The 26,292-nt window shown below is 44.1% G+C and overlaps 1 protein-coding gene across 8 annotated transcripts in view; it reads left to right on the top strand.

Annotated features, from left to right (window-relative positions):
* LOC143424087 (uncharacterized) overlaps positions 1-26,292 on the top strand; it is a 496,432-nt gene that overhangs the window by 313,273 nt on the left and 156,867 nt on the right. Inside the window, exon 1 of one of the 8 annotated variants that reach the window (XR_013101879.1) lies at positions 11,653-12,069. The exons of the other annotated variants lie outside the window; for them this stretch is intronic. The gene's annotated coding sequence lies outside the window, so the exon portion shown is untranslated. Of the gene's footprint in view, positions 1-11,652; positions 12,070-26,292 lie in introns of those variants that run through there. 8 annotated transcript variants of the gene reach the window in all.

Raw genomic sequence — 26,292 nt, 5'->3', positions numbered from 1 at the left:
TTAATTAGAGTTCTATTAATGTTTACTTAATCAATTATACCAGAGGAAACACATTAATTGAAGTGGTTATATTTACGCGATTCGTTTACGGGATTATTTGGTTGATTAAAGTCCAGGCCGAAGCCGTGGATCGTGATGCATAAGGGGCTTGTTACATATTACGGTTACGTTTATGTGTAATGTAGGCACGTACATATGTAAATAGAACATTCTGTGCGGTAAGCTGCAAAGGATGGTCGGACTCATTGGGCTGGAATAATCGCGTTTGAAGTATTAACACGAGTATGTTAATACGTGATTGCCTTTTAATCACTGTGATGCATATATCTATTTTAGGATCCTTGAGACGGTATTGGAAAGACTAATTCGAATTTCGAAACGGGAATTAAGGTTACCATATTTTCATTATACAAACATAATTCAATTGTAAAATTCATCAGCATTAGAACTTATGAAACGAAGATTTAACATCGAATTATTAACGATTAAACGTTACCAAAAAATAATAATTGTAACAGTGAGATAAAAATCTGATAGGTAATATGAATAAAATTTAGACTTTTTTTTGCTAATACGTTCCAGTTTTTCATGTAATAAACTTGATCGAAAAGCATGAATAAGTAAGAAATAATGACGGCACGGAAATTCAACAATTACGTTACACTTTCGGTCTGGCCTGCAAATAAATGAACGTACCAACGCCGTTAATCTGCGGTTTCATAGTCTTTCCAACAATCGTTTGGCAATTAAGTGCACCATAACGGAAGTGATTCTGAAACTTCAGAGATGCTGAACTGATACCGACTCCGGATAACGGATATTAAGGATTGTTTTATAGCCGGACTCCTCTATGGAGCATGTAAATGAGTCGCGCAGCTTAAATCGTTGGCCAGTATCGTAAGAAACAAATTTAAACTTTTCCAAGCGTGGCTTCGTTCGGCTCTACGTTCCTCTTCGAAGATAATTAACATGTGGATAATGTCAATTTTTTACATCCGATGCTTAGAAATTTGGTTTGTTCAAATTTCTTGCTACAATAACATCTTCAGACGAATACTAGTGGCAATGCAGTCCCAAAATTTGTACAAACATGCTGTATGACTTGTCTTTGATGCAACGAACAAGTTTCATTACGAATTTTACAGTTTACCATATTTCTATTATTTTCAATGTTTCTCTGTTCTAAAATCTTTTATCATCCTAAATGAATCTTGTCATCTAAAAATACACGATTAAATTTAATTTCAATTTTGTTCAATCGATCGTAGCGTTCAACTAAAGTGAACCACTGCGTTTTCACCCTTATTTCACCCACAACTTCCGCCTTTCGTTTTTCCGTGAACGTAGATTCACGTTTTCGCTCGTCCCAGTGTCGTTCTTCGGGTGTCAAAGGGTTCGTTGCCACAGAATAAATGCGTATTTCGATCTTACGTCTAAATTGCACCCGTGGATTACGTTATCAACTGGTTGCCGGTGTGCATTAAAATTAGCGGCGTAACGTAGTCGAGTGACATGCTACGGAGTAACAATATCTGTCGCGGGAGTACATGTGTTTGTACTCGACTGTGGTATTCGTTTACGTTCTGACAATTTCAAACTAGCGTTTATAACGTCTCCAGTTCCGATTAATCCTTTAGTCATCGTACAGAGTATCACGCGCTTATTAAAACTAAGGATCTTATAGATAATCTGCCAAAAATGTGTAACCATGTTCAACCCTTTCCTAGCGCATCGTGGTCTGTCTACCAGAGCCTCGATACTAGCACCAATATCGTGGGATAATTGGAACAAGAACGTAGTTTATTAAACGTAAGAAGATTATGTAATGAAGCTGCTTTTCGTACATGCCAATCTTCAAATTCTTTGATGAGCAAAAGAACTTCGTCCTCTTTTTTCTCATAATTTTTAATATTAAAACAAAGCAGCGTCGTGCGACAAGAAAGCTTAAATCTACGTTCACACCTAACAGCAATTTAAACTAAAGTTTAATACTTTGCGATATTGACTTTCGTCACTCAAACTTCTTCAATTTATTCTAAATTCAACATTCACAGCAAAATCTTCCGTATGATTTAAACATACGGATGTCACTACCCTGACAGATGTCGATATAACATTTAAGTGCTGTAATAAAAAGCAGTGCATCAATCGGGGGTTACATTAAGATTCTGAGCGATTGCAGAGTTCGGTTATTTGATGCACCAGATTCTTGACGTCTCCACTTTTATTTTACTACATTACTCATGACCTGGTCGCGTTGCTTACGCCAGAAACTAAACTGCGAGCATAGTTAAACTTAGTGGTCAACGTATATAGATCCGTAGAATCTAGAACTCTAACCATACTAGGTCACACCTATATTCCTCCACTCACTTTCATACTTTTCGACATAACCGTCACGTCACACCGTCGCATTTTTGCGTCACCATCGCGGTTCAGTTCGTTTAACGAGAGCGTTTAAGTGTCGTTTACAACGTGTTTATGAACGTACAGTTAACATAGCGCAACATTTTTTTCAACAATAGGGAACACGAGCCATTCGGATAGATATCGTGAACCGCTGTCTCTCATTTTGTTATCTTTAAATTAACCACATAATTGCATCGCGGTTCACGTTTCTCTATGAAGACGAAACAACGATCGCTCGCGTACGCTCGCATACGCCCGCACGGAACGATACGGAAGACCTCAAAACGCGGCGCTCTCCGCACAACAATAGAACGAATAAACTAATTAGCGAACGCACACACGGCCGTCTACGAAAGTGCAACGCTGTCGGTTGTTTTGCAATGCAACGGCTATTACTCTTGTTTGCTCTTTCATGCGTTCACGCCTACTGTTGCGTCCATCTACGGGCACCGCAATTGCAGGACGGTGCTGGCGACATTTCCATTTTCAATTAATCCTCTGATGACCGCGTAAAATATTTTCCCAATTGAAAATTAGATATTCCGATTGTTATCTTTCTCGCGCGCGACCGCGTCGGCTGCTGACGATCGTCTGTCTAGTTCGTTGCAATTTTGCCGCCAGTGCACCGCAATCATTCAGAGTCACTGTTACAATATATTCACTTTAGAAAGAGAGAGAAAGTTTCTTCTAATCGCGTTTACAAAATTTTACTATTATAATTAGATCCACGCGATGAAAGATAAGCGTAAGACTGTATATATTTATTCTTTTATTTTATAAATAAAGAGCTTAAATTTCATTTGATCAGCAAATTTCCACGAACGTTGATTGCAATCTTGACTCGCTAATAAACCATTTAATAACGTGGTCCGTGGCATTCATAATACGGGATATAAGTCCGATTTACGGTGCGTTTACAAAATCAACCCCTCCGCACGGCGGTAGTTCGCTACCCTGTAACAATGTTTCTGGCAGTCCCGGTTCGTTTGCTCGCGCCATTGCACGGCCATACCTGGTCCCCATTAATCCGCGTTCCCAGTGATTTTCAAGCGGCGGCAATGTCATCTCCATTTTCAATTAATCCTTCGATGACAACGATGAAATATTCCGCCGCTCGGGGTTTACCCAATTTTCCATGGTTACCATCGAACGGTGGCCGCGAGCGGGACTCCTCGAAAAAGTTTATGAAAAGTACATCGGAAAGTTTGAAGAATAGATTTAACTTTCCTAATGGAATTCGAATTCATTTGCATAATTCGTTATTTTATCCGTCCATTCGTCCCCTTTTTGCACCTTATCGAACAGATTTGGAGCGGTGCTTCACCACCGGTGAACCAATACCGGGAGATTTACGCTCTGATCGCATTCAGGGGTGCCGGGAGCCTTCACGGCTTCCTCGGCCCATGAAATATTACGATCCATTTATGTTTGCTCGGTCAAATTACTTTGCTTTCGTAATGCGTGTTACGGTTTCCCATTTTTACCCGTATCTGTTCCCGCGTTAACAGCGAAACCTGGCATATACGATTTCACGCGGCCATCTGTATCATTAATTAGACTCGTTCCTTTAACAGTGATTTCTGCGTCGGGTGTTTTACAAAGTTGTTCGAAAACCTGGCACATTTCCATTCCTTTGACACGAGTAGACTCTTGGGAATATATTTTAATTCAGAGTGGTTCTAGATTTTTAGTCCATTTCAAGAAGTGTGTTGAAGAATATTTCGTATATCGGACGACTTAGTATTAGCTGATTAATATAAACAGTGCTGAGATAGCTAGATGCAAATACCAGCAGGATCGTTAATTGAACAGTCGAAAATTCGACACGCGTATTCGATTAACGAGGTGCTCATAAGGTGCGCGTTTAATTACAAAAGCAGCGTCCCGCAGCGAATTAATCGTTAATTCCCCAGCCGAGTCGCATTAATGTGTCATTTATAAGCAAATTCGCGAAATCGTTATTCATCGCGCGACCGGCGTTTCGGCGATCTTTTCCGCGCGGCGTTTCTTGCTAAGTTAACAGAACGTCCGGAGCCAAACAGAAAGAGTAATTAACAACGTACACGCAATTAACTACTTTCAATATTACCCGAGGAAAGAATAGCCGCTCGTTCTCCGATTGAAACCTAACAACGCCGGGGAATTAAATATTCAACCGCAATCCACGGTCTGTTTGGAACATTAGTGTTATGATACGGTCAAATGACTTGATGGCAATAACGATCGATGCATATCCCGTTCACCGTGCATGATTATCTGTCGTTCTGCATTAATACGCGCGCAGATCGTTCTCGATACAGCGCGTATCCACGAGTTTCGTACGGCGGTTAATACGCGTATGAAATATTTGAAAACAGTTCGTTTATATGCTAAACCGATTGCCCACGAAGTAAGAATTCATTTTGCGAAAGGAACAATATGAAAACACGTGTAGATATAAAGTTTCGATGGAAAGCAACTTGCAAATTACTGGGCAATTTCGTGTAATAAATTTCGCGTGAAATTTTGTTAACATCTTTCTATTTTTATCGTCCCATTTGGCTATCGTTCGGCTATCGTGCAAATAGTGTTAGACAACGAATACGAGATGATTGGAAAGGATTCTGGTTGTACAAATCTGACCTAATTACCAAACTGATCGTGTGTAACGAACGCATATTTTATAACGTATTCGACCATTTTCTATGAATAGATGTCTACGGTTTACGTAAACTGGTAATTAATAGGAAGCCTGAAAAGTTTAAATACTAGGTACGAACGTTTCGTTATTCAAGACACGTCTCAAGTAAAGCCGGAGAGTCACATTAATTAACCACAACCGATATTCGAAGGAAAGCTGAAAGAGGAGCGCACAAATACACTCCGTATGCGCACGAGTCTTTAATATTATCGCTAATTAAGTATTCAGGTTACACGCAGGATACGACTCATTGTCAGAAATTGTATATTGACGATGAAAACACTGGCGATAAGAATATTCACCTGTACTGATTAGCATAAGAGAATGATAAATAACGTGTATTTTACACGCTTCGAGATTTTCACATGTTGTATACCCCTTACAAATTAAAATTTTGCATAAGCGCAAGAACACATGAATCTACAATGATCAATTGCAACATTTCCAGATTCACAAAGAACGATTATTTCCACTTCATATGAAACGAACCAGACTTTCACGCATATATCGTATCGTCTGTCAATATTCGCTGGAAATGGATACATGAAATAAAAATTTCTTTGTATTCTTGGAAGAAAATTATTTTTTATTCTAAAATTCAGAAGAATATCTGTACGTTTCGAGATCTGTACGAACCATGAGGACACTCGACAGAAAATCTAAAGACCTATCGCTTAAAAAGAAAATGGTAACGCAAAGTCTGCACGTGTCTTTCCTTCAAACCTTTAGTTCCTCTCACTGTTCCTATACAGAATTCAATTTCCTAACGACAAGATTCATTTTTGAATTACGTTGACTTGTCGAAACGATCCACTAATAATTGCACACAAGTACACAAACCACGTGTACATCAAGATGCCAATGAACGATACACAAAGCACCAAAGAACCAACAAATAACGTAAGATAGTAGTAAGAAAGTAAATCAGTTGACGCAGGAGGCAGCCCGCGACAACGCGAATTAAACATTCAACTCTCACCCCTGGACAGGGGTGGACGCGCCATATTAGCGTTCTAACGTGGCGGTCAAATGTTACGCGACGGAAACGGCAACGTGCACCGCGCACTGGCCATGGGCTCACGTTCGCCAGCGCAGATGCGAGAGCGTGTGTACGTGGCATTGTGTCGACTGTTAAGCATTTGATACGGCCGCCTTCCTGTCGCGCGTCCATTGTCGTCGTCCCGTCCGCGACGTAACCGAGCCAGCAGGCTTCACGGTGTACGTGAATCACCAAGCGATACGATATGACGATGCTCGCCACTCCGCGACAGCGTTTCCCAAACTAATTTACCCGGCTGCACGCTTTCTATTATATAGCCGCTAGAGTCCTCGAAGGCAGGGGACGCTCGAAATCCGCGGCGCCGCCATTTCGTTTCATCGAATTCCGTGGCCACCGTTGATGGACGTTCCCAACGGCGCGAACGTTCGCTCGTTCGAACGTGCGTGAATTAAGTGAACAGAATTAACGCGGCAATTGTTCAGAGCTATCGCTGCTTGGTTTCGCTCGGTAGGATTTCATCTGGTTTGCTGGTTTTAATAAAGTGATACGTCGCTTCGGGTTCACGCTTTTTCTGAAACGTTCTCGCCAGGCAAAATTAAGGATGGCTGCTTGCATCGCGTTATTGGAATGTCGAATTCATGCGTCTTATTCAGATTTTGCTGTTGAGAAAGGAAGAATGGTCGTGAAATTCGCACAAGGTTGCGTAGTGGAGTACGTCTAGTTTGCTGGTTTCAGTCTCTTATATGCAATTCTAGATACTGTTATCGGTAACGATACATTAAATATTCGTTAGAATGTGTTTACGATAAGTAAATTGTGTCCCCACCTAAGTACTTAGAAGCTTATGTAATCGTTACCTTTAGTAACTTATGTCGAGCTGTGAACTTCGTGACAGAAGTAAACTATTGCGAGTTATGATGAAAAGCTACTGTTCCCTTCGAGTGCCTGAAAACAATGCAATTATCTGCGAACGACTGGCCATTCTGTGGTAAAAATCGCGACAATACTTTCGTTTCACTGGAAGCATTATTGACGCTAAAACTATTGGATAAAATTGTATTCGTCCAGCAGAATTGATTTATACCATTGTAGAGGAAGGTTGTGGTGCAGAATGGCAGCTATATAATTTAATAAATGTATAGCTGAATTTAAATGTGTTGTGTTTCGATTTTCCTCTAAAATCGGCACGAATTTTCCGAACAATTCAATAGTTTCGACGCGTTCTCGGTCAAATATATTAATATGATATACGATCGACAAAAATACTCTCCAAATGGTAAACACTGCCGTATATATGTCCACCAGTTTGACGTAGTCGGTATTTACACACACCTGTACGTATATACACACAACGCACAATGTCAACCACTGTCGTATGCTTTACAGCAACGCGAGAATGTGTTTGCACACGGTTCTTCTTTAAGGTCGGTGGTCGAACGCTCTTCAGTCCAGCTTCGGCCGCCTTAGCAATGGCTACGTTATTCGGACATTTCTCGCGGCACCGTTTCCGTGGCGCGAGTGCTACACTTTCTCATCCACCGCAGTGTAACCTTCACGGTTCGCGTCGATAGATAATCGATTGATTTCAGTGATAACATTACACGCCTTGCCGCGTCCCTTCTCGACGACACGCGCGCGTATACTCCTCTATCGGAGCCGATAATCGATCGCTTCAAGATCCTTCGAAAATAATAAAATTGTGCAAGTGCGACGAGAAGTGTGCGGATGTATCATCCGAGTGAAATGTGAGCGTCGCGTGGATTCGTCGAATCAGCTGATTTTCATAACGCGTCGTAATCTTCTCTGAATCAAACGCAATAGATGAGCGTTCACCTGAGAAGCTGAGAATGGTGTTAGCGCAGAAAGTGAAAAATTTCTGTTACTTCGTGGAATATCTGGAAGTATTCCTCTTTAATGGTAATTCGTGACGAGAAATTTTTGGTTTTGCATAAACCTTGGCCACTGACGGTCACGGTAAACGTATCGCTGTTAAACGTCCGTCGTGTCGCGACCACGCCGTTCGTTCGTGATACAAATTGACTGGTACAGGGTTATAGGTTGATTTCATTCGCTATAGACGTACAATTCGCAATACCATTTCGATTTTTGCCGCCGCTCCACGCCGGAATATTAATCTTCGTACGTCGCGCGGTTTTTATGTTGTTGCAATTTGACGTGAAAAGCATTGTAGTTTTCTTCGGGAATTTCTTTTGGCTCGCTCTCTTACGGTACGTTAACCGCTCTTTCAGCAGCGTCGGGGGATCGATGTTTTTAACCGAATTCTTTGCAACCGCGTATCGCTCGCTCGGGAAACCCACGCGTTTACTATTCAACGGTATCGCCGGGCATTAATATAAGAACGAACAATACCGCGGGTTTTAATTCTTCGGGAAGAATGATGAACGCCGGTGGGACAATCAAAATACGCGTATAACGAAATCTGAGCGGGAATGAATTTAACGGTTGACGCGTGAAATAACTGGGAACATAGAGCGCACAAAGGAATGATGTATGTGACGGCATTATGAAAATTGAATGACTTGGAAGAAATTCATTTTGACAACGCGACTCTTCTTTTTTTCCCTTTTTTTAAAAAAAAAAAAAAAAACGTAATTCTTAACCGCGCTTTTGTTACGTTTCATCGTGCGCGATAAAAAGGGCGCGTACTAGATATGTCGCCGCTAACAAAATGATGGAATCTCTTTCGTTTCCACAAAAAGGCATTTCGAAATTATTACTCGTAATCTCTGTCGTACTAATTTGAACGTAGCGCATAACAATTCCTAAAAATATGCTAATTGAGTAAACTAGTGTTTACATAAATTCTATTGTATTAGATGTGCGTTACAATAGTATGACGAGTAGTATATCTATTGGTAATTACATTGCACACACGATATCTACTTTATTAATATTAACGTGAATTAATCGCGCGCGCGTACGTATGCGTGTGTACGTGTATGAACAAGTGCGCGGTTGAACAATATGTATGCAAATATTTCGTCTCACTTGTTGCATTTTTGATGACGCATTCACTTCGGTGCCGTATCCGAGCTCCTTTCACGGTTCACACCGTTCGCGGCTCGAAATGGCATGTAATCGATTCCGGTGATAATTATACGCGTCGATAGTTGGAGCATGACCACGTGACGTTCATTGTTTCTCAGCGTGATGATTTCTGACGGCGGTGGCCGATAACATCGGGCAGGGACGCGGGGAGGGTGCTGAGCGCAGGGCGTACAAGGGAGGAACATAGTGTGAAATGCAATCGGACAATGAGACTGTCAATTATTGAAAACGCGATCGAGACCGATGGAACAGAGGCAAAAGCCTCCGTGGTATTCGTTTCGCGTTGGAAAACAAATTTCACTTGCTAGTTCCGAGTTACGTCGTTTCCAAACGATGTCCGCTACGAGCGTGATTTACTTTTCGCGTCCGAATGTAGCGTGCTTCTTTGGAACAGCGTAAATCAATTCCGAAATGCAAAATTTCAATTACAAATTATTTTGTTTAACCGTAGAGTTCGAAGGTATTTCAGTGTCTCGCGGTTTCAAATTTTAATCAACTCAGACTATATAAAACGTGCATATACTTACAGAAACAGCAAACCGCACTCTTCTTCCGCATCTCCCCCTCTCGTCACTCGGTTGGTTTTAATTGGAATCAGAATTGCACGAAAGCTCCCCCGCGTCTAGTACACACACTGCACGCAGAGAAACAAAAGGACGCGCGACAAACTAACGGCGTAACAGTTTCGCGGAAAGTTTCCACGAACGATCGCGATCGTCCACTAGTGGAACGAGCGCAAAGAAAAGGCGGGAGAGTCGGGTCCGTTCGCGTTTTCTCGAGACTTTTAAGTTCATTTCCCCGAAACTACGAAAACCGTTTAAAGTACGAAAACCCTAAAACCATCGAACCGTAAAGGAACGACGGCGTAATCAAATGGAGACCACGTAAGCGGTCGGCGATCGTTTTTATCTATCCGAGTTTGCGGCATGCAATCAACGAGGCGCCCGTTGACTCGTGACGCTTCCGTTCCAGGCTTCCGGCCCGTGGAACCGCACCGTTTCCGTTCGACCGGCCCATCCCACCGATCCGACCGGTTCGCCGTCGCCGTATATCGTGGGGCTCCGTGTCCGAGGAGCACTATCGAAATCAGTGCCAGCGTCTCGTCACCGTGAAACACCCGAACGTCATACTCTCTCTCGATTCGACCCCGTGGCCACCCCCTACCGCCGCCACGCCCCACGCGCACCCCCGGGGGATAATTGAGTCGAGTGATTTTCGTTGTTGTTGCCGCGGAGGCAACGAGGCGCCCCGTCTGCCTCGTTCTCCGTCGATCGAGGATCGAACGCGTCTAATGTACGTGCCAGAAACGAGGTTACGCGCGATTTTCGGGCCAATCTACGCGCACCAGACGATCTGGCTGCCTCCGAAATTGATCAGCTAACAAGTCCTCGGGAATCGTGCGCGACGTTCAATTAGTGCTGGTGTAGAAAATCTCTGTACGTGCGCGCTGCGGACGATTGTTGTGTGTGCAGTGACCCGTCCCGTTTTCGTTGCCTCGCGCGATCCTTTTTGTGCGAATGGATGCGAAACGATAGGGAGGAAGCGTCGCGTCTGTATCGGGGACCGTCTTCGGGCTCGACGATTCCCGATCGTTTAATAAGCCTCTTTCAAGTTATTCATCGATGAAAGTTCTTCTCGAAGGGTTGGAAGTTGAGACGGCCGAGGGAAATGCATTATTCCACGGTGGCCACGATTTTTATCGCGAAACTTTCGATTGACGGGCAGATACTTTCTCTATTCTTTGAATGAATCGTGTACCGATCTTAATCGGTCTCTCGGCTAAATCGACTGCTGCTGAAAGGCGTAATGCTGGGTATTATCGGTGTTATTGAAAACCGTGTAATGGCGCCGATTATCTTTTTAAGGGATGTCAATTTTGCGTGCCTTCGTTCGACATAATTTATGGATACCAATTACAAGTAGAGCATTATTTGTAGGAAGAAAATGTCGCGACACATTTGGGATGGAGATTTATAAAAATTGAACTGCAACGAACGGTGACGAACTTGTAAATAATATTAACAACAATGGGAACAAAGTTACACCCTCTTAACTACCAATAATCGATACTATTTTTCATTCATACTCGCATCATAAAGCGCACGAAAGAAAGGACGCTGAATGCAAATGCGAATAATAAGTCCGATTTTATCTAATCCCCGTTTACCCGATGCACGGGAGCGCGAAGAAAAGGCAGAAACCGACAATAGGATCTCGCGGAACCGTGAGATACGATAATAGAACATCAACGACAGCGTCGTCGCGTTTTCGAAGTAATTCGAATCGATTCTCAAGCGACGCACGCCGTCCACCGTTTCGATAATAGCGACATTAGAAACAGGCCGTTATTCCCCACTCGAATCGTGCCGGCTGATATTTCGCGTTCCTCCAGTTGGATGACCGCGCGACGCTGGAGCAGCACCCACGCGCTCGCAGGGATAGCCGTACGGCAAACACAAGCGTTATGCGCGTTTCTCCAGTGTTAGCCGAGCGCACGAGGGAAGCGAGCAGCCGGTTGTATCGTTGAATGTACACCCAAAGTTTCGAACACACGATGGCTCGTCGGTGCTCTAATCTGGCCGGAGGTCAAGCTGGATAATCAGTGTCGATCATCACCGTGCGGGGAAAGTAGTAATCCAGCTGAACCGACGCCGGAACCACACGAGAGCTGACACCCCCAGCCTGGATACATGTGCGTGTGTGCGCGCGCGTCGCGGCACGTTGGACGCGAAAATGTCGGTGGTTCCGGGTAAGAATAAATTGAAAATGGGCAGTGCGGGCCGATACTACAGCGCCTATCTCATCTACGACGTGGCGAACTCTTGCCTGGCCGCGTTGCACGCCAAGATGCCTTCTCCGGTTGTCGTCACGCGAACCAACCCTCCGTCTCCTGTACACGTCCAGAACCCCCGTAAGTTTTTCTTCGCTTTGTTTTCTATTTTCCGCGCCCCAACTCTGCAACGTATCCCCCTCGAGCTCTATCGGCGAGCTGCTTCGCGTCTCGGCGGTTGGCCGATCGTTACCCATTTTAGAGCGCTCTGCTGTTGCGCTGCGATTATTAGCGGAATCGCATCGGAACGATACGCTAGCGCCACTGACTGGTCGCTCCGAGATAAAGAACGGGTTGTTTCGTTTCGTGTTATGACAACGGCTTAAGATAGAGTTTGCGTCTTGCTTTCCTGTTCGATCGGGCAAGACTGATGCAAGGCACGGGGAACGATAATATTTGCGAAGTTGATCCTGTGAAAGCACGAGCGGGAGTTTGTTTTTCTGAGCTTATTCAAAAAATTGCAACAATATTGGATACATCGTATAACGTTGGTAAATAATAAATAATTATAGCAAACACGACTGTTTTATCGTGCCGTTAGTTTTCTTTTTATCGCGTTAATCTTTCCAACCTTTACCATAAACATTCAGGGCAATATCTATAAGATTAAAAATTTAAATATACGTTCTCCAGTGTTTACGAAGACTAGTGGAACGCTGTAGTAAAGGCTAATGCGCGTCACTTCTTTATAGCACTATAACCGCAGGCTGTATCAGGACGTAGCTTCCTGTATGGATGGACTATCAAATACAGAGGAAGGAGTGATAAGAGTATAACAAGTTAGATACGAGAAATAAGCGATACTATGCATGTAGGTCAATTTGAAATTTAAATACTAGGTTGTCGCAATGATTGACTCTAATTTTATAAGTATAGTAATTTTAATAAAGCTAAGAGCAAGAAAGTAGGAGAAAGTGACTGAATTTTGTCTTTCGCTTTTTTAATCGTTACAACAAATACTTAGACGTCACGAGACATTCAATTCTTCATTATAATTAATTAGAGAAATTAATATCTATCTTAAATTACAACTTTATAACAGTACCAAAATATTATTACATTTATCGCGAATTCACGTTCCATCCGATATTCGTTCCTTCCATGTTATATTCAACATTTCTGAAGCGCATCCTCTATAGAAAAGCTCCCTAACAATAACTACCCTCGTTCCAAGTAAAGTAACCTTATCTTCAACCAGTTAACCGCTGATTAATTAAATTTAATCAAACGTAATAATATACTTGTTGGAGATCTCACGAAACCTTCTGGAAAGGGTATCTTCCCCGGCAATTCTTTCGCAAGTTAGCTGGCTGCTCTCGACGGGCATCTCCCTTTTGTTCCGTGGCCGGCGGCGCGAGGTAAAGAGGTAAGAAGGCATAGGTGCCGGTTCAGGAAAGGGTGGAAACACCCTATGAGACGGGATAGCGTGTCTGTTTTGATTTATAAGAATTCGCCACGAACCCCTAACCTACCTTCCTAAGTCTGGCCTCACCCCGTTCCCTCTTCTAGATCGAGCTAGATCAACCCCCTCTACCACCACCCCCCTAGCCGTTGCACCTATCTCGCGCGTGAATAATAGGCAGGTGCCCAACTACCCGTCTTTCCGTTAACCTCGCCTCGTCCTTCACGCCTTCTTCTTCTTTTTCTTTATCCTCCCTCTTTTGCCACTGTCTCCCGCGACGATGCACCGATCATTCTTCTCCGCGGACGACGGACGAGCCTCGCTTCGTTGTCGGTCAACTAAACTATCTATCAACCGGGCTTCTCTGCGTACGAACACCGCCGTAAAGTATTACGGAACCGCGAATGATTTTCTTTGCCGCGGCCACGCGCACTGTTGCTTGGGCTGCGCGCGATGCATTGTTGCAACGAAATTATTGCACGCGAGAAACGGTGGTAAGGTACGAACAGTCGATGCATTCTAATAGAGATGAGTTCAGTTTTATTTAAGATTCGAGAGTTTCAAACATTTGTAATATTAGTAACAGTATTCAATTCTTGAACCATAGTGAATAAGTAGATGTATGCTTCTCGCGAATTAAATTTTTGGTCGTAACAATTTTTGAAGAAAGATGAAGCCCATAAATACAATTTGATATTATTTAATAAGATATTGGTTCCAATAAAATTAAACAAAAGCCATATATTGTTCGCGTCGTATAGTTATAATCAAATATTCGAACCTCACTTACTGTCACTGTTCACCTGAATCAGACTATAACTGTGTGCATAAGTGAAAGAATAAAGCTTTACAGAAAATTAAACACGCTTACGTCACGTTGGAATAACAAAGGGTCCCATTTATATTCTATTAACCATTAAATATAGTTTTCCTAGTGGATTTTACTTATGGTATTGTTTAACAATCCTATTCATTCGTATTCGTATGCGCAGAGGATATTTCTAGTTTACCATTCACGTATCAATTTATGAATTCAGTTATACAACTATTTTCATCTCTTCATTACTCGTTCTTGCAAACATACCACGGCTCTTTATATTCATCAAAAATATCCTGAAAGTTCTTTATATAGACGCACTTGTATTCATAAGGTAGGAATTGCAAGGCTGAACGTTGCGTCCACTTCTACTTAGGTCTCCACCACGCGCTGCAAGTAACGCTTTGGAATACATCGAGCTGTATCCCTCGCAATAGAAAATATCAAAACTGTGCGATTTTGTTTGTTTAAACGAAATTTTAATTACATACCAATTGTTTATATTTCTATCATCTTTTCCAAGACCCATCGCAAACGTATCGATGTCATATCCCGCGATAAAGGGAGTGTTTCAGATCGATATTCCAAGCATACCAAGAGCACTATTTGAATTTCAAGAAGAGCAAAGATTAGATTTGTCGGTGCAAAGAATCTTCTCTCTTTTCCTTTGTACGTCGGCCTTGTTCTCTCCGCTCGTATATCTGGTGATCGTGTATCGACCGTCTCTCCCGTGGGCAAAGGACGAGCTTGATCTCGTCATTGGTCAACGGGACAATCTATCAACCTGTTTGTGCCTGAACAAGAACCGCTACAAAACATTAGCGAGTCACGAAAGATTTTGCATTGGCGTTTCGCAAGAGTGTACATATATCTGGAGACGTATCATCAATCTTTTTACTTTAATGCGCGCCAGTCAGACTATCTCTCTGTTATGGCTCAGTTGGAACCTGTTATTCGGGAGACGGGTCGTGTTAATTCGTGGGTATCGTCGTGATCGTACCGTTTCACTTTCGTTCGCGTCGCAATTGCACATTTCCGAGTGACAAATTCGAGACGTGCAATTTTTCACAGTACAAGAAGCGTCAGGTTGGGAATTCTTCGTCGCCGAGGAAGGAAATTGGAAAGCAACGGAACGTTATAGTTTAATCTTTTCACATCTATTTCACGGTAGAAATGTCTATGCGTGGGTTTTCGGGTTCTTTGAAAGTCCAACTTGCATTTCCCTCCCTCGCAATAGGGAACAATATATATGCACTTTATTTCCGCCTAGCGAAAGCATTCGAATTGCATTGAACGCGTATCGAAACGCGTTGGAAGCATGTCACGACAGAAGATTTCTTTCTAATATTATTGATACGTACAAGGTAATTGTTTAGTATGTAATCTAGTTTAATACAACTACGAAAGTTCTAATAGTAGGAATTTCATACAGAATTAAATAATCAAACACATGTAGGATCATCTTTTGGCCTTCTTCTGTAATCGCTAACAACTAACATCAGAAACAATCGGCGATGATAAAAAAAAAGCATTTGCAGCCATTCCACAATGGATAAATACCGTTATTGGTCTTCGGTGACAAGCAATGAAAAGTCTAGAAACTTTTTCGATATACACTTGTCGACCTACTTGTTCTCTGAATAAGAGCTTTCATGGTGACGTACTGCAGTCGCATAATGCAGCTGTCTTAGTCTACACAATTACTGATGCTTTTTAAAAAAAAAGGAGAACTACTTGCTCCTTCTAACAGTAACGCATTAAAATGTCTGCGCTGTTAAAAGAATGCGCGATGATAAAATCTTTTAGCAATACTTTAAATAGAAATTAAAAATAATTTTTACCGCTCTCCCTGATGAGAGGGTGCTGCACACGTGGTCAGTTAAATTGTAGAATTTATTTTACGAAATTACTTTCCTTATTATTACAACCTATTCATTAACTAAGAATACTTGAAACGTAAAAAAGTTAGGTAGAAATTTAACAGAGGAGATTTCGTCCGTTTCACGCTCCACGCATCTCCGAATTCACGGTGAATTAATTTCACCTTTCAGCGTAACATTGTAAATTGTTTCATTCGTACAGCACGAAAGCGATTACCTCTGAAAAGTTTCAATTTGCTGTCTGGAGTATGTGAAAAAACCTCAAGTCTCCGTTCCTCTCATCCGAGAATACATTTAAATGTAGGGGTTATTTTATTTTTACCGACGAAATTATTCTCCGTTTTAAAAACAGAAAAATGTACATAATCGAATTCAATAGAGTCCACGACCCTCCTGTTTCAAACACAATTCAACAGAGATTATAGACTAAAATCATACGAGAGAACCCGTTTAATACTTGCTGCGATCGTGCGTTGGCAAAAAAAGGGGGCCTTTTCAACCACACGTTGAAAGCAGCGGGCAATCGTGGCAAAGTAATAGAGGCGAAACATCGTACGCTCTCCATACCGAGGACGCTGATGTCGTTCCAACGAAATCGAGAGAAAAGTGACGCATCGCGGGATTCAGTAATGAAGCTGAAAAACTTTGAACGCACTCGAAACGGCTACCGGTGCGCAGTAAAGCGAATTAATATGTTCTCGTTATTAGCGGACGTGTTCCGACGCAACTCGTAAAAATTTTAATCCGCCAGTTAAGCCGTGATTGAAAGTTCTATCAGGGACGAGGATTGCGCTTTGAGCACGTGAAAATCGTACGGGTCGCGGCGGCTCATAAACGGCGAAACAATTCCTCGAGCTGTGTCGAGTGCGTGTACGTGGACGGGGCGGTCTGCACGGTGGCGAAATACGCGTGGTATAACCAGCTTTCGTGCGCGTTAAAATTTAGATAAAATCAGCAGCTTTTATGGTTGGTAGATTTTTTCGTCGATCCGGCCGGTGTAAATGCGATGGTGGTTATACGAAACGCGCCGCGCACGCCGGGGATAAATAAAGAATTAATAACAGAAAATGCCTCTCGCTGGGAACGGCCGCGTGCGTGCGCGCGAGATCTTAATTTAAACGAACGGTAAATTCCCGATTGCGCGGGAATCCGATATTACGTAGAATCGGGTCCTTAGCCGGTTCGTAACGGCGGCTCGAATTATTGCCTTTATCTTAATTAAAACGGAAAGAGGTCCGTGAGCCGTGCGGCCCGCTCGTAAAGCGTCTTGCTTTGATTGCAGAAACAATACCTTCCTAACCTCGCTGCATAATCCATCTATCGCTTTCCTAGTATATATATATATCTCTCTCACCATTGCGTTTTCCTCTCTTACGTGTTTTATAAAATCTTCCATACAACATTTTAATCCTTTTTTAAAGTTTGTCTCGTTGCTTTCAATTGTCACCTCTGGTTCACTGCAGAATCATAGATGAAGCGTTTCGATTTATTTGTTATTGTATTAAACTATAATTCGCGACAATATTCTACATTATTCGTCGATCGTTTACGCTTCTCGCGTACTCTCAATAACGCGGCAAAAACGATCTGATTATTTCTCAGAGATCAGAAGCGACGCGCGGTTTTTATTGGTCGATCGCCACCCTCGGACATAAAACAATCGCGCGAGAAAGCGGGGAAATAAAAGATTCGAACGGAAATATGTTATCGTCCGCGGTAGGTTATGTAGGTGCCAGGTCTCAACGGTAATCGCGTACTCGATATTTCGCGCGATCGTATTATCAAGTACCCTCGGCGGGTTTCGATTTTCATTATAAATCAGCCGGGGCCGTTCAATTTCCTTCGACGAGGGGGGGATAGAGGGGGATGAAAAATATGGAAATGCAAAGTATTCATTATTGAAGTTTCAATATCCACCTGCTAAAGTGTTGCACTTTGTTCGAGCCAGTCTCTCGATTTAATCGCGCCCCGAGCTGTACATTTTAAAATAACAATCCAATTCCGGGGCCACGAAAATTTTATACCCATACTCTCAGATATTTGTGGGGTCAGGCTGGTATTACTCCCTGGGGCGCGCCGCGGCGCGGTCCTCCCCTACGTGAAATTGTTTCGCGCGAACCGTTCGCGAGAAATACAACAGTCACTCCCGAAAAATCGGCCCGTTACTCTAACGATAAGATAAAGGTGGACGGGCTCGCAATAACTTCCTTCCGTTATTGCGTCTCGCGTACGAACGCTCGCGAACGCGCTCGACGAACGCGCGGCGATTATCTCCGTGGTGAACTATCAGGAAGCGTTGCTGGCGAACCTCGAATACATTTCGACCAGTTGGATTTCCCAGGATTCCTCCATTTCGGCAAAAATGGATATTTCAGCCTCGAAAAGTGTCGGTCCGGATATTATCAAACGCGGGCGCGCTGTAATCAAATTCGCGTTTTATTCTCTGAACCAGAGGGAAGTCACGTTCGCATCACAAAGACCATCCACGTAACAGGTCATCTTGCACGCGTCGGAGTTAGTGATTCGGTTTCGATCGATACGCTCGGTAAATTTCTCGGGCTGGTATCGAAATTTCGTGACGTAACGACGCCCCGTTGGGTACCCTGTGTGTGTAACGGCGTACGGAAAGCACCGAGCCGAAATGTATTCACAGCGTGGCCGCACATGTCCGACGTATCGTTGCGAAAGCCTGTGCCGCTGTTTGTGCCCGTCGTAGGCTCCCAGTCAAACGTGGCCCGCTTATAAGCTTCCTCCTTGGCATACGGGAAAGCGGGACGCGGCGTGCGGAGGAGGAGAGGCTATCCGTTCGCAACAGTAACGAGAAGTCGATGCTCGTTTCTCAACGAATGGAGCTCCGCTTTGATATAATGGCGGATCGTAACGGCGGTTTTATGAGATGAAAAATTAAGCCCCTAACTGGTCGCGTCCGGCAGGCGCGGGGTTCTGCGTTCCAATCCCTCAAAAATTGGCCTCGAAGACGGTGACTCCGAAAAACCGGTCGTGTATCGGGCCAGAAAATCAATATCGTTCAGAGATGTTCTATCTAGCGTAAGCAACGGAACGTTTCAGCATGCCAAGTGGAATGTTACGTCCCGCGTATTGATTGACGCCGGGAAAATAGGAACTGTACGAAATTCGGCTCGGTTATTGGGGGACCCACGGACTATTCAATTACGGGAATTTCGTAGTTCGCTGCGCGAGCGAGCTCGCATACCACCGCCATGGTTTTATGTAACTATTATTGCACCTGTTCGTTCGACTGTTCCGCGGCTGTTTGCGTGGAAACGTTTGCCGTTTGTGCGATCGCACGGCGAGCCCCGTGCGTTAAACGCCTCTAAATTTAATAAGCCCGCCCGAGAAATAGGCTCCCGACGAAATCTCTCGAGGAACTGTGATTAACCGGATTTTTTTTTTTTTTTTAGTGCCGGTGGTATTAAGGTCGCGGTTAATACCACTGTATAGGTTAAGCCTTTATGCACCTCTAATTTCCCTCGAATTTCCATTACTTACAGTCGTTGGAAAATTCCTTGCGCCACGATCTTCCCGCTTTTATCGAAAATGTTTGTTCCTTAATTAACCAACGGAACGTCCGCATATTTTCAATTTTCGTTTAACATCCGCGGCTCGAATCTGCCTATTGATAAAGCGACAGTCCAACCCGCGAAACATCCGCGGATAAACAATTTTCATTCGCGGATTACCTTTGATCCCATCTGCGTTCGAGTTCGAACGGGACGAACGGAAGAGGGGACGGGTATTTTCCATTATAAAATAACGCAACGCTCTCGCAAGAAGTTAATCTTATTTCTGGTACAACTTTCCTCGCGGCCAGACGTATTCACGGCGAACACGCGCGCATAAAAATACCGGGTTCCCAGCAGGCAGCTTAGCAATGTACTCACATGGATTAAGCGGAACCTTTTTACATTATCCGACTACCGTCAGAAACATCCGTCGTTCCTTTTTTCCCCCTTTTTTGTTTCGCCCCCGCCTCTGATCCAACATCCACCTCCACCCTTTCCGTCATTTCACGTTAACCCTCCCCCAGCGACGGTACACAGCGCGTTCATCCCTTCTTTACCGCGGTCTGAGCGTCTTATGGTCCGCTGCGTCTTGCAGATTCGTTTCCACGGCTTAGCCGTCCCCGGCCGGGTACGCCGGCCTGTCGCTTAATTACCACCCGTTTAAGGTCTTAATTGTTAATTTAGCGCGTTACGTTATTCTTCGCGGCGCTCGTTAAAGGTGAAAACGCGGCTCGGTTACGTCGCCAGGCGGGGAAATGAGATTTCTCTCGAGAACCGCGGGAACGGAAACGGGAAAAACAAGGACGGCCGGGCCGGACGGGGAAAAATGGTGGAGGAGCGTACTTTAACGCGACTATGCCGTTAATGGAACGTTGTAAAATGTATACGAGAGAGTGGTGTAAGAGCGGCGAGGTCGGGGAGACGCGGGGTGGCCCGACGGTGGGAAGCGAGAGAAGTATAGCTGTGGTTCTACGATAAGAATGGTCGTGAGATAACAAGTTTACTGCCAGATGTTAACAAGTGTCGCGTTTCGAGTACTTTTGGCGAATAGCCTCGGCTGTCGCCCGAAAACGCGCGGTAACCCGCGAAAAGTGGCGTCAATGAGAGAAAATACTTAACGCACGGTGCCAAGAAGAAGCGATCGCCCTCCTTGACGAGTTCTAACTCTTGATCGAGGGAGCTTCCGTTTCCTCGATGGTATATCAAAACGAAGTGCAAACTGCGAGCATAAATTCGTCTCGCTGTCGAACGAAATTCTGTGCAAGTATTTTTCAATTAAAATCTTCATCCAATTATTCTAATACTTTAATATGTGAATAATCATACCGTAACGTTTGCAGTACGATTATTCATATATTAAAGTATTAGAATAATTGGATGAAGATTTACACTTTAAACTGTAAACTCAGTTTACAGTGCAAACTAATGAGACTAATGATTGTCCTTAGAATCTCACAAAACATACAGTTCATTCTAACTTTGCATACAAAGGAAACAGTTTAAGACAAGCTGAAACATGGAAAATAATTGAATACTATGTTCTGGCTAAGAAGTACAGACTCATCCAGAGCTCAATTCCTTGCCTTATTAATTATTTGACCTTAAAGGCACACCTCTTGAATCGGTGCGCAATAGAGCATAACTTTTGCTAGCCACAGGCTATCGAATTTTCTCGCACGATTTGCCAGAGATTTGATATACGTGTCTCAAAGAGTAATTCACGTTCCTACCTGTGACTGCGCGTCGGTGGTCAAGGTCCCCATTCTCGTTAGGCCAGGCGGTGGTATTTTCCCTATATATTTCAGGGTCGTGCGAAAAGTGGAAGCCCTCTTATGCTGTCTCCTTCTCCATCGCGTCCCTTCGCCGATGGTTCTACCCTCCTCGGTCTCTTCCCATTGCGAAACCCACACGAGAATATTTTGGTCACGTAGCAGCCATCGTTCTCTCTCAAATGCCGGAGCTTCCAAGCTCCGCGCTCAGTGCACCTTACTGAGTGATATTTTGCCATTTAATCCTCTCTCTCCCTTGGTGTCCAACGCTGCTCCAGGCCCCCCTTCTCTCTTCCTCCGCGCACGGTCTCCGTAATTTCCCGGGAAAGACACCCTCGACTGTTATCCATGGCCTGCTAACACGTCCTCCGCCGTGTCACCACTAACTCTCAGCGCCACGATCTTATAGACAGATCTGGCAGTTCCGTGGGGGGAGAGCCGGGTGCACGTAGAAGAGAGCGTAATCCAAGCGAAGCCAATATGGCGTCCGACGAGCTAAGGCGTATTACCTATTTGTCACGCTTTTATAGAAAATTTCAACTCGATATCTGCCACACTTTGTCAGTCGAACAAAATCAATTACTTGGACAGATAATTTTTAGTAACGCGATCTCAAGTTTCTGATGCTTTCTTCGCTGTGTCTTGCTGGCTTGATTCGAGTGACGGTTGCCGAATCAAGATCTACGGAACTGTCTCCACGCTTCCGCTCGACAGGGTATCCACCTTGCCCTTCCGTGAGGTTGGAAAGGTACATTGGTCCCGTAGCAGGGCATCGAACTCCCAATCCTCCCCTCGAATCCCGACGGCGTAACAACGGCTTGTTCTGCGGGTTACACGAATGACCCAACGACGATTTTTCTTCCCTGGATTCTGTCCTTTCCCTCGATCTCTTCTCGTTCACCCTTTTTCTCTTCGCTCCATCTCTCTCATCATCTCCTCTATCTTCCTCTATCTCTCTGTCTCTCTCTCTCTCTCTCTCTCTCTCTCTCTACCCTCGTGCATTCGACTCTCCGGTCTTTCTGCCTCTTTCTTTCCGCCGTTTCCTTTCGTTCTACTTTCCTGCTCTCATCTTGCCAGGCGTGTTCTCTTTCTTCCACCATTGTTGTCTACCTCCATTGTCATTCGTCGCACGAGCGGCTCGGCCGATAGCGCGAAACGGATTAACCCGTCTTTGTCGATGATACCAAGAAAGAACGGGGCCCTCTTCTTCGTCCATCGGAGCTGTGCAATTAACGTCAAACGCCCTCTCGTACGTTCGGCTCCCTTTTATGCTTTTGAATCGAAGACGGCCGAATTAGAGGTTCGCCTGGATATAATTTCGGAGTTATTAACGTTGATGGCGATGTTGAATTTGTGATATCGGGCCGGGCGTAATTTCAAGTTTATCTCATCCGGGGTAGAGATCTGGATCGGGACGGGGTGGACGTGTCGCCGCCGGTTCTTCGTTGTGTTTAACGTTTTAACAGATAGGAGCGAGACAGCTTTATTGAAAGCGTCGACAAGAGGAGCGGACTTGAATTATTCCCCTGGCTATTTGTTCATGGCAACGTTGGATTTAGTGCTCGGATTCTCATGAATCTTCTCATTATTTCTATAAAATTAATGCTACTGACCATTCAAAAATATTTGAACAGCTGTCATTTTAATCACGAAAGAGATCCCACCCCTACCCCCTCCGCCCCTGAAATTGTCATCTCGGCTCGAAATGAAATGATCCAATCCGTTAGATGTAGCGAAAGGTAACAAGTTTTCAACACAATAACGTTTGCGTTACACGCGAGTAAATACGAGCGTTTCGTTGAATAATAATTAGCATTGCAGTTCGCAATCAGAATTTATTCCGTCGCCAGGGGAACGTTTGCAATATTTTAACCGTCGCAAAAACGTAGCGCTCCGACGAAGGTATGATTGAAACACAAAGGGATTTAAAATGCCCACAGGTTGAAGCATAATTATATCGCGCGCACAGTATCAGGGAAAAGAATCCGCGTAGACGCGTAAAGCGATAAATGCGGCACGAAATTATCAATTACTCGCGGGTGAAATTCCGTTGCTGCCCGCCAGCCTTTGTCAGCGTTAATTTATGCTCAAAAACACATCGCGTCCGTTTTTAAACGGGACATTAATCGGCTGAAAGAAGGAAACTAGCGGTATTTGTTTCGATTGAGACGCATTTATAATATCGATACGAGAAATCTCCATTCTTTGAACAAAATATTCTAGACGCATGGCAATTCGATCGCATCGAAATTCATTTCGTAACGAACACGAACTGTTAACCCTCTTTTAGAATTCAATTTTTCCGAATACACCCTCTGCGAAGTGCAAGCGTCTGAAATTTCCAGAATGTTTTTCCATTCGCAAAAAAATCTTCAACTATATCCGCTTCTACTTAGAAACTAATAGCGGGATTTATAAACGGTGATAAAACAATAGGTCGCGACCATGGATCGCTAACACCGGCGAGGAATTCTCGGCTCGCGTTGTTACCCGAAACGCGTTAAGCCTTGGAGAAAATTAAAGAGAGCTTCCGTGGAAATTACGAGGGACACGTAAACCAGGCCATTCCGGGTTACGTCAAAATTGCACACCGTTTGGAACGAGTGGTATCGGGGTAAATGTTTATGCTCAGACAGTTTCAATTTGGTAGCCGCGACGGAATCTCCGTGTGAACCTTAATGCGATCCTTCTTCGACACCGCCGTCGGGGGTCCGTTAAATCGAAATTAAGACCCGAAATGAGGCGCGAGCTTTGACGAAACTCGAATTACCAGCGAAGCGAAGTCGATCGTTCGGTTTGATGTTACCTCGAGTAAAACTGAGCAACGTGTCGTTTATGAAGTAAATATTCGAGAATTTCTCGTTCGCTCTCTTGCTCAAATTGTTACTATTTCAGTTCCTTAATTAACTTCCTGAAAAAAAAAAGAAAAATATTATTTCTCGTCACGAGTCCATCTTGCTCTAATTTGCGTCACGATTTTCTCTGCGACGTGTACATTTGATACGTGCTCGGCGCTCGTAGCGAAGATACGAGGAAGAAAAGTTTCGAGGGATAGGGGAAGGGAGCGAGATAGAAGTTCCTTCGTTATGCAGCAGGTTTAAGTCTAGATTATGACAAAAAGAAATAGAGATCAGCAGCGTGGATAAAGATAGTTAAACAGGTTTTACTGACAATGGAGGCAGCGTAAGTAGGTCAGAGAATAATGGTAAGGTGGAGTAATGGTCTTGTTAAGTGAAACTGCAGGATGTAAGCATGCATTTCCGTTTGCGAGGGCCGTTTGGTCTCATCTCGATTGCGCTCCGATATAGGTTGGACATATTTCGCGTATTTTATATCGAGCACCTAAAAGCCGTCGAATCGGTAACCCAACCCGCTTTAACCAACTTCAGAAAGACACAAACGGCTGCGGAATTTTAAAACCAAAACCAGATACGCGTCGCTCGTCAGAACTGATACCCGCCTTATACTTGGAGCCAGCCAGTCGCTCTTTAAATTCTATATTAGCCGGTGCCGCTATAGAAACGAGAAAGGAACAGGCTGACGATCGTGCCACGTCCACCCTACCTATAATCCAGAACTTTGCTCCTTTTATTTCGCCGAGATAGATAAACGGCGTTTCGTGTCTCTTGGAATAACCGTCCGCGATACTGCGGCATGAAATTGGACGACACTGTCACAAGAATCGCATTAGTCGTCGGCCCGTAGCGTGCTGGAAAGTGCACACACAAGCTAATTACAGGACGACACGAATGCCTCTAATTACTTTTATTCCAATTCCAACGAAATTTGTTGGAGCGGGAATCCCCCGGTGGCCGTGTGTACACACGGATTCCACGCTGCGTATATAGAACGAGCGCACACATAGGCCCTAGGTGTGGAAATAGCCACGGTCGTGATCGTGTCTACGCGCGACGCGCGTCTACCATCCCCCTTGACGCGTCGGTGTATAAATGCGCGGGGGCTGTTTGCACGCGCGCGTCTCTCGTTGCTGCGCTCGGCACTGCCGGATCGCTATTAAAATCCGCGATCGAGGATAATCCGCAAATTGACCGAAATCTCGATGACAAAGCGTCGGTAGTCCCGGTCAGCGGTTTCACAGGTTCGCGAGGGGACCGCGATACACGCCCGTGTACACGGCGCGGCCGCTCGAGGCTCGATGGACGAAATAAAGGTCGATTTCCATCGATCGCCAGCGAGAGAGGGCTGGCCCGTGCGGAGGGTGGTTGGCTCTATCTGATTTCACCTCGGCGGGCTCATTCGCGCTCTTCGACCGTGCGAAACCGTTTATTCTTTCGCTACACGCGCGCCACGCTTTTTCGATAATGATTTTTCGCTGTTGTTTGGGAAATTGACGCTTGTTTTCACTTGGACGCGCTGAGCGCGATACTTTCATGGCCCCGCTGGGACGATGTCGCGTCGAGGGATCTCTAGTGCCTCCTTAGTTTCATTAATTATTCCTCTAATGAAATATGTTATTTTTTGTACGCGCGACATTTATATTGATCATTTAGATGTGAAGTAAATGAATATTATCAGGAGCTTCTGCACATCTGAATCAGTAGATAACAGTTTAATGGAATTGTAGCGACTAGCGACGGGGTACAGTAGAAGATCTTCCGCTACAAACATTTACCACGGTTTATGGGATGCAATTGAATTATTTTTGTGATACCATTTTAAGCTTTTAACATTTTGTTCAGCATGATACAACGAACTTTTCCCAATGACCTCAGTAACAGATGCGGACGCCATAAATCGAAGATTTTCGAACCATTACCGAAATTTCGCCCACATACGATTATCAAAGAAAGAATTAAATTTGAAAAAATTGAACGACAACGTTACCAGGTTTTGCACGATTGAACGTAAAATAGTTCGTGTACCGTCGTAATAATTAAAGCAACGTGCTTCG

The sequence above is a fragment of the Xylocopa sonorina genome, chromosome 5, assembly GCF_050948175.1.
Source record: "Xylocopa sonorina isolate GNS202 chromosome 5, iyXylSono1_principal, whole genome shotgun sequence".
NCBI lineage: Eukaryota > Metazoa > Arthropoda > Insecta > Hymenoptera > Apidae > Xylocopa > Xylocopa sonorina.
This window is presented reverse-complemented; position numbering and strand designations above follow the sequence as displayed.